Source organism: Accipiter gentilis, unplaced genomic scaffold (assembly GCF_929443795.1).
Source record: "Accipiter gentilis unplaced genomic scaffold, bAccGen1.1, whole genome shotgun sequence".
Taxonomy (NCBI): Eukaryota; Metazoa; Chordata; class Aves; order Accipitriformes; family Accipitridae; genus Astur; species Astur gentilis.
In genome coordinates this window covers 207,608-223,703 of record NW_026060956.1, presented here as the reverse complement: position 1 = coordinate 223,703, position 16,096 = coordinate 207,608, and the positions used below count along the sequence as shown (strand labels likewise).

General features: G+C 52.5%; 1 pseudogene; it reads right to left on the bottom strand.

Annotated features, from left to right (window-relative positions):
* Nucleotides 1-7,179: 7,179 nt before the first annotated feature.
* Nucleotides 7,180-8,114, bottom strand: LOC126037169 (olfactory receptor 14C36-like; annotated as a pseudogene).
* Nucleotides 8,115-16,096: the final 7,982 nt, after the last annotated feature.

The window sequence follows — 16,096 nt, the reverse complement described above, 5'->3', positions numbered from 1 at the left end:
CGCACTTCAAATACATGATGCGCATGCTTACATCTCCTCTGGACAATGCAAACGTGGACTTTTGACCTACTCATTCAGTGTCCTTCCATGGAGGGACAAAGAACCTCTCCAAGCTGGAGTGAAAGGCCAGTGCTGGAAATGGTGGTTGTGAGGGGCTAGTGGAGGATGATTGCCCAGGGACAGCTTTCCCAGCATGTCCAGCAAACATTGGCAGAGAACAGACCCTGCTCTGCTGGTCCTTCAGATCTCTTGCAGGAGGCCTGGCTGTACGAGGACACTGCTGTTTGCCCCAACCCTGCACACTCACACTGTTGAGCTATACACTTGTGTTTTCATCTGGGAGCCACTTTGTTGGGCATGCTCGTGAGAGAAACTTTGGAAGAAGACCTAAGCCTTCAGGCACTGCCCTAAGGAGATCACGTTTCTTTACAGAAATGCTGCTATGGAGGCCAGCTCTGTCACAGAAGTGTCCATTGCCTGTTCCTGCCTGTGGTCACAGGACTACCACACAGCAGGAGGTTGATTAATCTGCCAGAGCACTCAAACCTTACACCAACACAAGGGATCAAAGAGGGTGTGGAAGTGCTCGTGCTCCCTGGCAGTGGTGCCATGCTGAGACTCTTTTTCCCTCCACCTATACACACAGGAACTGTCCCTGCAGGTCCAAAAAGTCTTTGGAGGAAGGATCTCGGGGAAAAATAACAACTTGCTGCAGGGCCCTTTATTTTGTTTAAGCACACAGGGAGCACAGATCCTCATTTACAGAGCCACTCGGTCAGAAATGTAAAGCAGACAGTGAATTAGAAAGGGAATGACAATATTATCGCAAGTAAAAAGCATGACCAACAACAAAAAATACAGAAGGCAGGCTGGGCTTGCAATGACTCATAGAATCTTAGGATCACAGAATGTTTTGGGTTGGAAGGGACCTTAAAGATCACCTAGTTCCAACCCTACTGCCATGGGCAGGGGCACTTTCCACTAGACCAGGTTGCTCAAAGCCCCGTCCAACCTGGCCTTCATCACTTCCAGGGATGGCACATCCAAAAACCTCTCTGGGCAACTTCTTCCAGTGCCTCAAGACCCTCACAGTGAAGAACTTCCTTACATCTAATCTAAGTCTACCTGCTTTCAGTTTAAAGACTACTATCTTCTACACTTCTATCACTACATGCCCTTGGAAAAAGTCCCTCTCCGCCTTTCTTGTAGGCCCCCTTTCAGTACTGGGAGGCTGCTCGAAGGTGTCCCCAGACCCTCTCTTTTCCAGGCTGAACAACCTCAACTCTCTCAGCCTGTCTTCATAGGAGAGGTGCTCCAGCCCTCTGATCATCCTCGTGGCCCTTCTCTGGACTCTCTCCAACAGGTCCATGTCCTACTTATGCTGGGAGCTGCAGAGCTGGACGCAGCAGTCCAGGTGGGGTCTTACAAACGCAGAGTAGAGGGGGAGAGTCACCTCCCTTGACTTGCTGGTCATGCTTCTTTTGATGCAGCCATAGATATGGTTGGCTTTCTGGGCTACGAGCGCATATTGTTGCATCACGTTGAGCTTCTTGTCAACACCCAAGTCCTTCTCTTCAGGGCTGCTCTCAATCCACTCATTGCCCAGCCTGTATTTGTGCCTGGGATTACCATGACCCACGTGCAGGACCTTGCACTTGGCCTTATTGAACTTCAGGAGGTTCGCACGGGCCCACCTCTCAAGCCTGTCAAGGGATGCTCTGGATGGCATCCCTTCCCTCCAGCATGTCAACCGCACCACACAGCTTGGTGTCCTTGGTAAACTTGCAGAGGGTGCGCTCAATCCCGCTGTCCATGTCACCGACAAAGATGTTAAACAGTGCCAGTCCCAATACCAGCCCCTGAGGAACACCCCTCATCACTGCTGTCTACTTGGACATCAAGCCTTTGACCACAACTCTTTGAGTGTGACCATCCAGCTAATTCCTTATGCACCGAGTGCTCCATCCGTCAAATCCATGTCCTTCCAATTGAGACACAAGGATGTTGTGCTGGACAGTGTCAAATGTTTTGCACAATCCAGGTAGATGACATCCGATGTTCTTCCCTTATCCACCGATGTCTTAAGGTAGTTGTAGAAGGCCACCAGATTTGTCAGGCACAACTTTCCCTTGTTGGCTGTCACCAATCACCTCTTTATTTCCCATGTGCCCTAGCATAGTTTCCAGGAGGATCAGCTCCGTGATCTTGGTGGGCACAGAGGTGAGACTGACTGGCCTGTAGTTCCCTGGGTCTTCCTTTTTCCCTTTTTAAAAATGGGGGTTATGATTCCCCTTCTCGAGTCAGTGGGAACTTCCCTGGACTGCCACAACTTCTCAAATAGGATGGATAGTGGCTTAGCCACTTCATCTGCCAGTTCCCTCAGGACCTCTGGATGCATCTCATCAGCGCCCATGGACTTGTGCAACCTCAGGTTCCTTAGATGGCCTTGATCCTGATTTTCTCCTACTGTGGGTGGTTCTTCATTCTCCCAGGCGCTGCCTTTGCCTTCTGTGACTTGCATGGTGTGGCTGGAGCACTTGCCGCTGAAACCTGAGGCAAAGATGTCACTGCATACCTCAGCTTTTTCCATATCCTGGGAAACCCGCTCTCCTGTTTCCTTCCAGAGAGGTCCAACATTTTCCCTGGTCTTCTTTTTATCACCGACGTACCTACAGAAGCTTTTCTTATTGCCCTTGACATCCCTTTCTGGATTTCATTCTGTCAGGGCTTTAGCTTTCCTAACCTCATGCCTGGCTGCTCAGGCAATTTCTCTGTATACCTCCCAGGCTACCTGTCCTTACTTCCACACTCTGTAGGCTTCCTTTTTGTGTTTGATTTTCTCCAGGAGCTCCTTGTTCATCCGTGTAGGCCTCCTGACATTTTTACCTGACTTTCTCTTTCTTGGGATGCATGGCTCCTGAGCTTGGAGGAGCTGATCCTCAACTATTAAGCAGCCCTGTTCCCTCCAGGGCTTCATCCCATGGTACTCTACCAAGCAGATCCCTGAAGAGGCCAAAGCCTGCTCTCCTGAAGTCCAGGGTAGCCAGCCTGCTGTGCACCCTCCTCGCTGCCCTAAGGACCTTGAACACCACCATTTCACAGTCGCTGCAGCCAAGGCTGCCCTTGAGCTTCACATTCCCCACCAGCCCCTCCTTGTTGGTGAGAACAAGGTCCAGCATAGCGCCTCTCCTCATTGGCTTCTCTATCACTTGGAGAAGGCAGTTATCATCAACGCATTCCAGGAACCTCCTGGATTGCTTATGCCTTGCTGTGTTGTCCCACCAACAGGTAGCAGGGTGGTTGAAGTCCCCCATGAGGACTGGGGCTTGTAAACGTGAGGCTGCTCCCATCTGTCCATAGAGGGCCTCATCTGCTCGATCTTCCTCGTAGCAGACCCCCACAAGAATGTCACCTGTCCCTCCCCTCCCTTTATTCCTGACCCATAAGCTCTCTGTCAATCCCTCATCCATCCCCAGGTGGACCTCCACGCATGCGAACTAGTCACTGGCATTGAGGGCGACACGCCCTCCTTGTCTCCTCACTCACCTTCCTAAAAAGCCTTTACCCATCCATTCCAACACTGCAGTCACAGGTGCCATCCCACCATGTCTCCATGATGCCAGTAAGATGTCATGTTGTGATAACGCGTTGTCTGTCACATCCCACAATTTCTCCTGCCATGTCCCATAGGTTCCCAGATCACATACAGGTGGCTTCACCTCAGGGCAGGGCCTCACCAGGGGCCCAGCCATCTGTCTGCAGCCTTCGCAGCTGGTGTCCTCCATGACCTCATGATGCCAACCCATGTAGGCAATCACATTGCTATCATTAGATAACCTCACAAGCAACAGCCCAACCATGTTGCCTTTGCCTACATCTACCCCTCTCCACTGCATGAGCTGTCATCTGTGTCTTACTGTGGTTTGTGATGAGCTTGATGATATCACAGCATCTGCCTGCCTGCCACAAGTCAGTCGTGTTACTCCAACAGAAATGGCCTCACACTCCACCTCCCAGCCCTGCCATCTTCACCTTCCTCTGCATCTCCCCTCTCCCAAGATCTCAGCACTGCTGCGTGGGTTTTCCAACACTCCAGGTGACATCACTGGGCCTGCCTCAGCACCTGGCCAATTGGGCTGCTTCCAAAGGAGTGACTTCAAAATCCACCTCCCACCTCCCATGCCTCTCCTTGCATCATCCTCTTCTGGCAACAGGAGTCACCTCCCAGACAACCTCCCACAACCCTTCCCCTTTACCTGCCTCTCCTCTCCCCTCCCCAGCGCTGTTCTTTCTGCCGGGCAAGCAACAACGTGCTCCCCCACACCACCATAACAGCAGAGCCCTGGTGGGACAGCTGGAGTGGTGGGAGGGCAGCCATGGGTGCCAAGGGCTCCTCAAGAAGGCAGGTGGAGGGTGAGGAGGTGGAGGGGAGCTCTGTGCAAAGGGGAGGCTGGCGTGCACAGAGCCTTGCCTTGGGGGAAGCCTCGTGGTCACAGGTCCTCGATGACATGGAGAGTTGAAGCACCCCACAGTCTGCTGGGAGAGCAGAAGGGCTGGGCACAAGCAAACCAGGAGATTCCTGTAGGATGCAAAATATAGCGTTTTGACAGACACACTTGTTGAGCTGTCTAGGGCTGGTCTCTTCCTGACAGACAGGGTGGATCTGGCTGGGGATGGGTGTGATGGGTTGACCCTGGCTCAACACCAGGTGCCCACCAAAGCCTTCTATCACTCCCCCATCCTCAGCTGGATAGGGGAGAGAAAATATAACAAAAGGCTCGCGGGTCGAGATAAGGACAGGAGAGATCATTCACTATTACCGTCACGGGCAAAACAGACTCAATTTGCAAAATTAACTCAATTTATTACAAATCAACCAGAGCAAGGTAATGAGAAGTAAAATGAAATCTCAGAACACCTTCCCACCACCCCTCCCTTCTTCCCGGGCACAACTACCCTCCCGGATTGCACCACCAAGCCCCCCCAGCAGCACAGGGGGACAGGGATGGGGTTTATGGTCATCACAGGTTATTTTCTGCCGCTTCACCTCCTCAGGACGAGGGCTGATCACAATCTTCCCCTGCTCCAGCGTGGGGTCCCACCCACGGGAGACAGTCCTCCACGAACTCCTCCAACGTGGGCCATTCCCACGGGCTGCAGTTCTTCACGAACTGCTCCAGCATGGGTCCATTCCACGGTGTGCAGTCCTTCAGGAGCACACTGCTCCAGCGCGGGTCCCCCACGGGGTCACAAGTCCTGCCAGAAAACCTGCTCCGTGGGCTCCTCTCTCCACAGATCCGCAGGTCCTGCCAGGAGCCTGCTCCAGCGCGGGGCTCCCACGGGGTCACAGCCTCCTTCGGGAACCCACCTTCTCCGGCGTGGGGTCCTCCACGGGCTACAGGTGGAGATCTGCTCCACCGTGGACCTCCCTGGACTGCAGGGGGACAGCCTGCCTCACCAGGGTCTTCACCACGGGCTGCAGGGGAATCTTCACTCCGGCGCCTGGAGCATCTCCTCCCCCTCCTTCTTCACTGACCTTGGTGTCCGCAGGCTTGTTTCTCTTACATGTTCTCACTCCTCACTCCGGCGGCAGTTTCTCTCCGTCCCAACTTTTTTTTCCTTCTTAAAAATGTTATCACAGAGGCGTTACCACTATCACTGATTGGCTCGGCCTTGGCCAGCGGCGGGTCCGTCTTAGAGCCAGCTAGTATGGGCTCGCTCTCTCTCGAACACAGGGGAAGCTTCCAGCAGCTTCTTACAGAAGCCACCCCTGTAACCCCCCCCCCCCCCCCCCCCGCTACCAAAACCTTGCCAAACAAAAACCAATACAATGGGAAGGAGGAGGGCAGCCATGGCTGCTACCATGATGAGATGGTGGAGAAGTAGGACAACCAGCAGAATGGCAGTGTGGGACTGCAGGAGAGCTGATTTCCATTAGCCGAGGCTCTGCTTGGACAGTCCTGGAGGACAAAGGGGCTGTGAGTCCCTCCTGGATCTTCAGGGACAAGGTTCTATAACCCAGAAAGATGCCTGCCTGATGTGCAGGGAGTCGAGCAGGGCCTGGCAAGAGGTCAGCAAGGATGAACAGGGACCCCCCTGACTTAGGAGGTCCAACACCAGAAGGAAATGCAGGGAGCCTGGAGGGGGAACAGCCTGCCCAGGAGGCAGACAGACACCTGGCCTGTGGGTGCAGGGATGGAGACACTAAAGCCAGAGCTTGGTCGTGGCTGGAAATGGCCATGCATGGGGTGGGGACCCAGAAGGGCTTCTCTAAATGTGTTGTCAGCACAAGGAAGGCAGCTGAGGGAACCCTGGTCCCAGTGGCCAGTGGGGCAGGGGACAGAGTGCCAAAGCCAGTGTAAATACAGCAATTCCTCAGAACCAAGATTCTCCCTGGAGACTGCTGCCACACTGCAGGACTGTGGCCGAGCTGCCAGAGCACTCAGGCCTTGCACGAAGCCAGGGTCTCAGAAGGAGAGTGTGGGAGTGGAAAGAGAGCAGCTCTGGTGCTCCCTTGCAGTGCTGCTGTGCTGAGAACATTTTCCCCTTTCCCTCTTGTCCTGGTTTCAGCTGGGATAGATTTAATTGTCTTCCTGGTAGCTTGTATAGTGCTATGTTTTTGAGTTAGGTATGAGAAGAATGTCAGTAACACTGATGTTTCCAGTTGTTGCTAAGTAGTGTTTAGTCTAAAGTCAAGGAATTTTCAGTTTCTGATGACCAGCCTTTGAGAAAGCTGGAGGGGCACAAGAATTTGGTAGGGGACACAGCCAGGGCAGCAGAGCCAATGGGGTATTCTATACCATGTGATGTCCCATCTAGTATAGAAACTGGGGGGAGTGGGGGCGGGGGATTGCCGCTCGGGCACAGACTGAGCGTCCATCGGCAGGTGGTGAGCAGTTGTACTGTGCATCATTTGTATATTCCAATCCTTTTATTATTACTGTTGTCATTTTATTAGTGTTATCATTATGATTATTAGTTTCTTCTTTTCTGTTCTATTAAACCGTTCTTATCTCAACCCAAGAGTTTTACATCCACTCCCAGTTCTCTCCCCCATCCCACTGGGTGGGGGGGGGGGCTGAGTGAGCGGCTGTGTGGTGCTTCGTTGCTGGCTGGGGTGAAACGATGACAGCCTGTAATGAGTTACATTATGAATGCTCTGCAAAAGGAAACAGGCAGTTAATTGCTTCTGAGAAGCACCCCTTCATCATTTTCCACAGGGCATCCTTGAGCTCCTGGTTCCTCATGCTGTAGAGGAGGGGGTTCACTGCTGGAGGCACCACCGAGTACAGAACTGCCAACACCAGATCCAGGGATGGGGAGGAGATGGAGGGGGGCTTCAGGTAGGCAAACACTCCAGTGATGACAAACAGGGAGACCACGGCCAGGTGAGGGAGGCACATGGAAAAGGCTTTGTGGCGTCCCTGCTCAGAGGGGATCCTCAGCACGGCCCTGAAGATCTGCACGCAGGAGAAAAGAATGAAAACAAAACAACCAAATGCCAAACAGGCACTAAGCACAAGAAGGCCAACTTCCCTGAGGTAGGAGCGTGAGCAGGAGAGCTTGAGGATGTGGGGGATTTCACAGAAGAACTGGCCCACAACATTGCCCTGACAGAGTGCTAGTGAAAATGTATTGGCCGTGTGCAGCACAGCATAGAGAAACCCACTGGCCCAGGCAGCTGCTGCCATGTGGACACAAGCTCTGCTGCCCAGGAGGGTCCCGTAGTGCAGGGGTTGGCAGATGGCAACGTAGCGGTCGTAGGCCATGATGGTGAGGAGAGAATACTCCACTGCGAACAAGAAGGCAAAGAAAAAGACCTGTGCAGCACATCCCCTGTAGGAGATGGCCCTGGTGTCCCACAGGGAACTGGCCATGGCTTTGGGGACAGTGGTAGAGATGGAGCCCAGGTCGAGGAGGGAGAGGTTGAGGAGGAAGAAGTACATGGGGGTGTGGAGGCGGTGGTCACAGGCTACCGCGGTGATGATGAGGCCATTTCCCAGGAGGGCAGCCAGGTAGATGCCCAGGAAGAGCCAGAAGTGCAAGAGCTGCAGCTGTCGCGTGTCTGCAAATGCCAGGAGGAGGAACTCAGTGATGGAGCTGCTGTTGGACATTAGCTTCTTCTCGGCATGGGGCACAGTTCAACAGGGAAAAAGAAGGTGACAAGTTAGAAGAGACTTCTCTGAGCAAAACCTAATGCATTTCTCAAAGAAACCCCACCAAAGCTGCCTCTCCTATTTCAGAAAGACCTTTGTCGGGTCCCTTTCACGAGCTATGCTTGGTGCTAGATGAGGCTGCACTGGGAGCAGTAGGCTCTGCTGTGGGCTCCAGGGGACTCAGTCCTGCCCTACAGCAAGAGGTAAATAGGAACGCGGCGAGACCTAATATTGAATCTACTTGTCCTATCACAGAGTTTTTCAGCATTGTCGCTCCCAATGCAACGAAAATTGGGGAAGAGCCGAGGAGATTTTCTTTGGAGTATTTAGTTCTGGTTTCCCCACCAAACTTACGGAGTGCATTGGGTAGGGAAAGAAGCGAATGTCCTAAAGATGGGGTGTCCTGAAAGGAGACTTTTGTCATTTGTATCCCTGGGAGCCTGGGGATTAGGAGGGGATTGGGATATTTTACTCACATGGACAAATCTCTGCAATGCACCCAAATCCCCTCTCCCCATTCCTCTCCAGGGAAAAGGACAAGAGGAGCAGGGACAGGAGGATGAAAATGGATAAACACTACAGCTGGTGCTGCCAATGGAGGCAGGAGAGGGACAGATGGTAGGGCGTTTGATAATTTCTTCTCTTCAGGGCTGAGGCCACTGAGAGGGTGACGGAGTCCCCCTGGCCGTAAGGGCAGAGGATCTGCTGGGTGGGACAAAAGACCACGGGTTTTCTCCAGTGATGGCAGGGACATGCCTGAATCCCCCTTCCCACAGCATTTCTGGAAGCAGCTCCCTCTCACTGCCTGCCCCTGTCTCTGCTGCATAGAACTGTCCCTGTCAGCAGCTGCTTCTCCCTCCCCTTGTCTGCTCCCTCTCCCTGCTCACAGACCCCATCCCACCCGCTGTGGGCTCAGCTCTGCCCTGCAGACCCCTCCTGGCAGACAAGCACTGCCCAGGGACATCTCTGTGTGTGCAGGAGCTAAGAAGCACCTCAGACAAGTCCAAAGGACAACTGGGGTCTCGGTGCCTTCTCCAGAGGGGAGAATTAAATTCTAGTATCACACTGCCCACCTGCCCACCAAGATGATAAAAATTTAAAGCAAAACCTCCTTAACTTCCAGGAGAATGCTGCCTTGACGTTCTTCTTGAAAGTCCCCTCGGAAATGCCCAGGACTAAACCTGACCCACGCAGCACCCTCTCGACAGCAGCAGCACCCTGCTCTGCCCTTCCAGGGGTCGTTTCTTTCACCCACACCTTATCGACACACTGTAATGAGGAGTTGACCATGCAGGCTGAGTGCTGTCCCTGGCAGGACGCAAAGTCCGTGCTCCACCACTCAGCCCCTGAAACACCAGGACCCTGCTCTGAAGGACAGCCCTGGGCACCCCTGCATGCACACCCGGCTTCACAGCCCTGCAGCTGGTGCCAGCAGAAGGCAGCCCTCGTGCCCTGTCCCTCTGACAGGGCAGCAGGGAAGCCCTGCTCTGGAGCACACCCTTCTACTCTACACCAGAGAAATGAAGAGTCCTCCTGCCAGATTCCATACACTGTCAGCTGTGCCAGTGTTCGGAGATCCCTGCAGGAGCTGACGCTCTATTGCCCTGCACCCACAGACTCACCATGCAGAGGGCTGTGAAGATTTCTCCCGCAGTGAGCTCTCAGCATCCTCCCACTCCACACTGCCTTTAAGCTCTCTCTGCCTTGCAGGTCTCCTCTCGATGCCTGCAGGCAGTGCCCCCAGCCCTGCTCCTGGGCAGAGCTGTCTCTCTGCAGCGCTGCCCGCTTGCCAGGAGCTCCCTCTGTCCCAGGAGCCCAGCCCAGCTCAGCAGCAGAGGACCAGCCCATGGTGACACTTTTTCTTCCCTCTCTGGGCTCCCTCCAGATGTGTCCCTGGGCCTCCAGGGGAACCTGCTGGGAAACAGGCTGAAGCAATCACTGATGTTCCCTCCCGCACCTGGGGAGAGACACTGCTTTCCAGCAGGGTCATTGCTCTGCTGAGAGACAGACTTGGGTCCAAGAAGCAACTTTTCTGAGAATCATAGAATCTTTTCAGTTGGAAAAGACCCTTAAGAACAGCAAGTCCAACCGTGAACCTAACACTAGCAAGTCCACCAATAAACTGTGTCCCTAAACACTGTGTCTTTGAAATACCTCCAAGGAGGGTGACTCAGCCCCTTCCCTGGGCAGCCTCTTTCTTCTGCCATCATTGGGCAGGACACACAGACAGTGACAGGCAGGGATCTCCTTTATCTCTGCTGAGTCCATGGAGGCATCTCATGCTGGGTCTGTAGTCCTGGGGCTGGAAGGAGACTCAGCTCCCTCGCATGCCCACCACAAACCCACAGGAGGTGGAATCCCTCTTGCCTCAGTGCAGGTCTGCAGTAAATAGGCACCTGCACGTCAGCTCCTTGTCTCAGCTCCCATGCTAACTAATGGTGATGGAGGCCAGGAGTGAGGTGTTCAGATGCAAATGTCTGGTGACATTGGAGGTGCCAGTATTGGAGGTGCCAGAGGTGGTCAGAAAAGTGTGCAGGTAATAGAGACAGATCCATGATCTGTGCAGGCATATATTGAGACAGGACAACATCTGAGCACCTCTTCCTGGCAGCTCCTGGGAATTTCCTTTGGCCAACTGAAATGACAGGTGATGATTAAATTAAGGGCAGTAGAACCTGTCCCTCCTCATGATATTCAGGGTGGCCTGTAGAGGTATTCCTCTGCTGGAATGGAGTCATGTGCCATAGGGAGAGATCAGTCTCTCTCTTCCTCTTCTCCATCTGTTGGATTTACTAGGTCTTGGCTGACAATATTGGCTGTAGTCTCATGTTCAGACTCACAGTGGGTTACAGAATTCAGAGCAGATACTTCAATTCCAGATTCAGATCCAGGCCCACCGAGCTACAGGAGATGTCAGGGCTGGCCTGGGAATCACAGGGCGTATACGAAAAGCAATTCTCCTTCAGGGAGGGTGTGCAACAGACCCCCCAGATGGCATCTCGGACAGTATGATTTGGTGCCTTTGTGCCATTGGCAGTTGCCATCAGTCAGAGGCACCAGTCATCAGATGCCATCAGAGGTGCAAATTCTGTCCCTTCTTCTACCCATTAGCTGCTGAAATTGCCTGATCACAAAGCACATCACACTGGGGTCCTTTCTCACTCCCTTGATTATCCAACCAAGGAACAGCCCAAGCATTTTACCAGTGTTCCTGAGTACATCTTGCCTTCAACGACAGCATCATCTAAGCACAGCTATGGTTCATACCAAAACTCAGCTGAAACTCAAACGGCAATGCAAGGTCACCAAGATGCGCTGTTGCTATATCAGGAACAGTTAAAGAACAGAGATACTACAGGACCACTATTAAATTAATTGATAGTAGTTGTAGATAGATATTCCACAGCCTATGTCGCCTTTGCCTCAGTTACTGACAGGAAGGTCTCCCAGGCCTTTGGGCTTTCAGGACTCTGGAAGGGAAAGGGGAACAACCAGTGGTGGATGAGGATCACGCCTGGGCTTACCTAGCAAACTACACCCTTACCAATCCATGGGACCAGGTGGGTTGCTATCAAAGGTGCTGAGGAGGTGCTGGTCTGTTGTGATCCCAGTAAGGAAGGCACTCAGACTCTGTGAGGCATCATTTAGAATGCTGTGCCTTAGGTCTAGCACTCTAAGGAGAGAATTGTACAGATAATCTTATGTCCCTTTAGATGGCTGGAACCCCAGAAGGTGTAGCAAGGCTACAAGAAGGATGAGGAGGGTGGATGCCCGGTGTATGAAGTGGTAGCTTGGATTTATGAGGGTACTCTGTGTGACAGGCATCAGGTTGGGTTAGCTTTTGTCACTGAGGATCAGAGGAGTCAGTAAGAGTGACATTGTGCTGGCAGTTACAAACTACCTGATCATGGGAGAGGAAACAGAAAAGGTCTTTTATCAGCAGCCGAGGAATTGCCCAGGTTTATGAGCAGGTGCCTATGGGGGACTGGAAGTGCCCTGGCATTCACTGGCCAGGCAAAGCAACAGGGTGCCAAGAGCCTGAAGGACCTTGGGACAACTTCTTAACAGGGCTGCTAGGTGGGCCAACGAGAGTGATGGTCACCTGACCCTGACCCTGGCCCACAAGGAAAAGCTGGACAGAATGTGATCACCAGCATCAGCCTTGGCTGTCATGACCATGAAACAGTGGGGTCTCAGACACCAAAGGGCAGTGAGGAAGGGCAGCAGCAGAGCACAGACTCGACTCCAGAGGAGAAGTCTTTGACTTACTTGGGAGACTGACCCAGGTGGTGCCATGGGAAGCAGCTCTGAAGGGTGAAGGAACATGAGCAAATCTGACAGGCCTGACAGGACAGATTCCTCCAAGCACAAGAATGATCTCTCCAAGTACCCATGCAAAGAAGCACTCCTCTCAGGAGAGAGCTCTTGCCATTAAATGATAACAGTTAGCAATGAGATAAAAAGCACTGGTGTGAAAACTTCATGCCAGAGGTTACACACTGTGAAATTAAGAGCTACCTTGTCAAGAAAAAGGAAATTACAGGAATGAAATTAATTGAATTAAAGAACTTAAGTTTATTGAGGTGAAGAAGTGCTGGGTTACAATAGGCCATGATAACTCAGGCCATCAGGGAAGAGATGCAACATAGAGATGGGCTTGTGATCGAGGGGTGGACTTGACCATGGACACTGTTGCACAGATTATCGATGAATGTGAAACATGTGCCGCAATTAAGCAAGCCAAGCATTTAAAGCCCCTGTGGTATGGAGGGCAATGGCTGAAATAGAAATATGGGGAGGCCTGGCAGATTGACTATATCACACTCCCACAGACTCTCCAAGGCAAGCGGCACGTGCTTACAATGGTGCAAGTAACCACTGGATGGCTGGAAAGATACTCTGTGCCCCATGCCACCACCCAGAACACTATCCTGGGCCTTGAAAACCAAGCCTGATGGCAACACAGTTCCCCAGAAAGAACTGAATCAGACAACAATGTTTGGGACTCATTTCCCAAACAACCTCACAGACACCTGGGGCAAAGAGCATGGCATTGAGTGGGTGTATCAATTCCCCTATCATGCACCAGCCTCTGGGAAAATTGAATGATACAATGGACTGTTAAAGACTACATTGAGAGCAATGGGGGGGTGGAAGCTTCAAACATTGGGATACACATTTACCAAGAGCCACCTGGTTAGGCAACACTAGAGGATCTGCCAGTCGGGGTGTGTCGCATCCCAAAGTTGGAGCGACTCAGGTTCGTGGATTTCCTTTGTCAGAATTAAGGTGAAACACCACCAGGGGAGTTCAAACAACAACCAACAGTTATTCAACCTAGTTAACTTTGTCCAAGTACACATGAATTTGTTAATATGAACCTTGCAACATGTCACTAAGCCGCTATTTGAGAAGAGGAGGGAAGTACAGGAAAATGAAATGGAAAAAGGAACAGGAAATGTATCAGAAGGAGAGCCCTCCCGTTGAGTCACGAGGTTCAGAGCACACCCCCTTGCTTTCTGGACTCCTTCTCAAAGAGGAGCTCAGGGGCGGCGAGGTCCACTCTTAGTCTCAGACTTGGTCAACGGTTTATGTTTCAAAGGATGAGGTGTAGGGACTGTGGAAAAGAGAGAAGGAAAAGAGGGGGAGAGTGAGAGAAAGAAAGAAAGAAAGAAAGAGAGAAGAGAGGGGTTTCACCAGTCCTGGGTCCAGCGTAGAGATCCAGTTCCGGAGGGCGCACACTGAGGATTCGTTCTCTCCTCTTTTATAGCGTGTTAGTTGATGATCTCAACATGCGCAGTTCCCACACCCGGGGTTCACTGGAATCGGTTAGTGAGCTTTGGGGAGGGGTGTTCATTGTGGAGTTGCCTCTCTTTTCCTGCTGGCGTGACCACTTAAGATAGAAGCACAGTCCCAACTTCCATGGGGCCTTCTTCCTCCAGGAAGGCATAAATCGTTTTCCTTCTCCTGGTCACTTCAGATAAGGAATTGGGGCTTTGGAGAAGTGCGTTCCCACCCTCCGTGGGGCCCTCTCCTCTGTCCACATTGTCCTGTTCACAAAACTCCAGCATTTTTACAGACGTCGTTTTGTCCACCAAAGCTCTTTTAGGGGATGCTTGAGACATTGAATTTGTCAGACCATCACAGGGCGGCCCTGCCCAGTCAGAACTTTTAGGTACTGTAGAAGGGGTTAAAGTCTCTGTAGTGCACATAAAACATGTGTTAGGGAAGACACTCTGTGTTAGTCCTGTCTCAGGCAAAGGCAAGGCCATTGGTGGGATTGCTTTTCATCAAGGGCCTGGGTGCACTTGATGGGTGATGGGAAAAGATGGGGAAGTCCGATGTGTGCCTCAAGGGGATTTCATTTTCACCTGCTCACCACACCGCACTGAAGACCAACCCTGCTCTGCCGACGGAGAGGACTTTGCACCATGCCTCCTGCCCAGAAAGGCTGGTATGGCAGATGGAGCCCCGAGTCGGGAACTAAATGAACTCAATGAACTTTCTATGAACTTGACCCATAAACTAAAGGATTGATATCTCTGTGTGTGTATACATGTATATATACACATAATCAGGCAGCAATGAGACCAGCGGCGGCTACAGTATGTCGGCAGCTGAGCGCAAGACTGAGGGGAATGAGGAGGTTCCTGAAGCCCAGGAACCCCGAGGAAGAGAAGAGAGACCCATCCAGAGCCACCAGCTCTCACGAGAGAGGCTGATGTGGTGTGGGCATTGCCAGGGGCAACCACGGGAGATTTAAACAGCCCTGAGGAGTGCCAGTGACCAGGAGCGTGCTGAACAGGGTGGGCAAACAGGACGTGGCATGTCAGAAAGGGCATGGGCGCAGCAGTTTGTGAGGCAGTTCACGCAGGTAGGGTGTGCAGGCAGGGCCCAGACCCTCTTCCCGGCTCGAGAAGGCTACTCAAGCGGTGGGCATAGGCCTCAGAAGGAGACCCAGGTATAGTTGCCACTCGGGTGAAAGGCATTGTTAGGACAAATGTGGCGATGCAGACAGAGCTCCCAAGCAAACATGCAGCTGTCCAGGTGTCTGGCCGCAGGGAGTGCCTGAGTCTATCCCTGGTGCCGGAGGGCAGCAGGGACATCTCCTCTGTGTGGTGTGACCAGGCGGATGATCTGCTCAGCCTGGTGGCAGAGCTGAAGGAGGAAGTGGAAAGGTTGAGGAGTATCAGGGAGTGTGAGAGGGAGGTAGATTGGTGGACCCACACCCTACCATCCCTGAGGCAGAGGCAGCAGCTGGAGGCTCCACAAGAAGTGGAGGACCCCCTGCCCTCTTGCCACCAGGCAGGATGGGACCTAAGAGATGCAGGGGAATGGATACAGGTCCCTCGTCAGGGAGGCAGATGAATCCCCTCCCAGTCTCCCTCACCTTCCCGGTTGCCCCTACGCAACAGGTATGGGGCTCTGGAACTTGAGGACCAGGCCAATGAAGATCAGGGTGTAGATGAAGGCCTATCCAGGGGGGTGCCCAGGATGAGTCAGGCAGCCCCATGCATTCTCATAGCATCTGAAAAAAGAAAAAAGGAGGGTAATTGTCATAGGCCATCCCCTTGTGATGGGGACAGAGGGGCCAATTTGCAGAGCTGACCCATCCCACAGGGAAGTCTGCTGCCTCCCTGGGGCCTGGGTAAAAGACATTGCTAGGAGACTCCCTGGTGTGGTTCGGCCCTCTGATTATTACCCGCTATTAGTTGTGCAGGTTGGCAGTGATGAGATGCAGGGAGAAATCCAAAGGCAATCAGAAGGGACTTACTTCAGGGCACTGGGACGATTAGTGGAAGGATCGGGAGCACAGGTAGTGTTTTCCTCAATCCCTTCAGTGGCAGGGGAATATTACTGAAAGGAACAGGAAAACACACCTGATTAATACGTGGCTCAGAGGCTGGTGCCATTGGTGGTATTTTGGATCTTTTTTGATC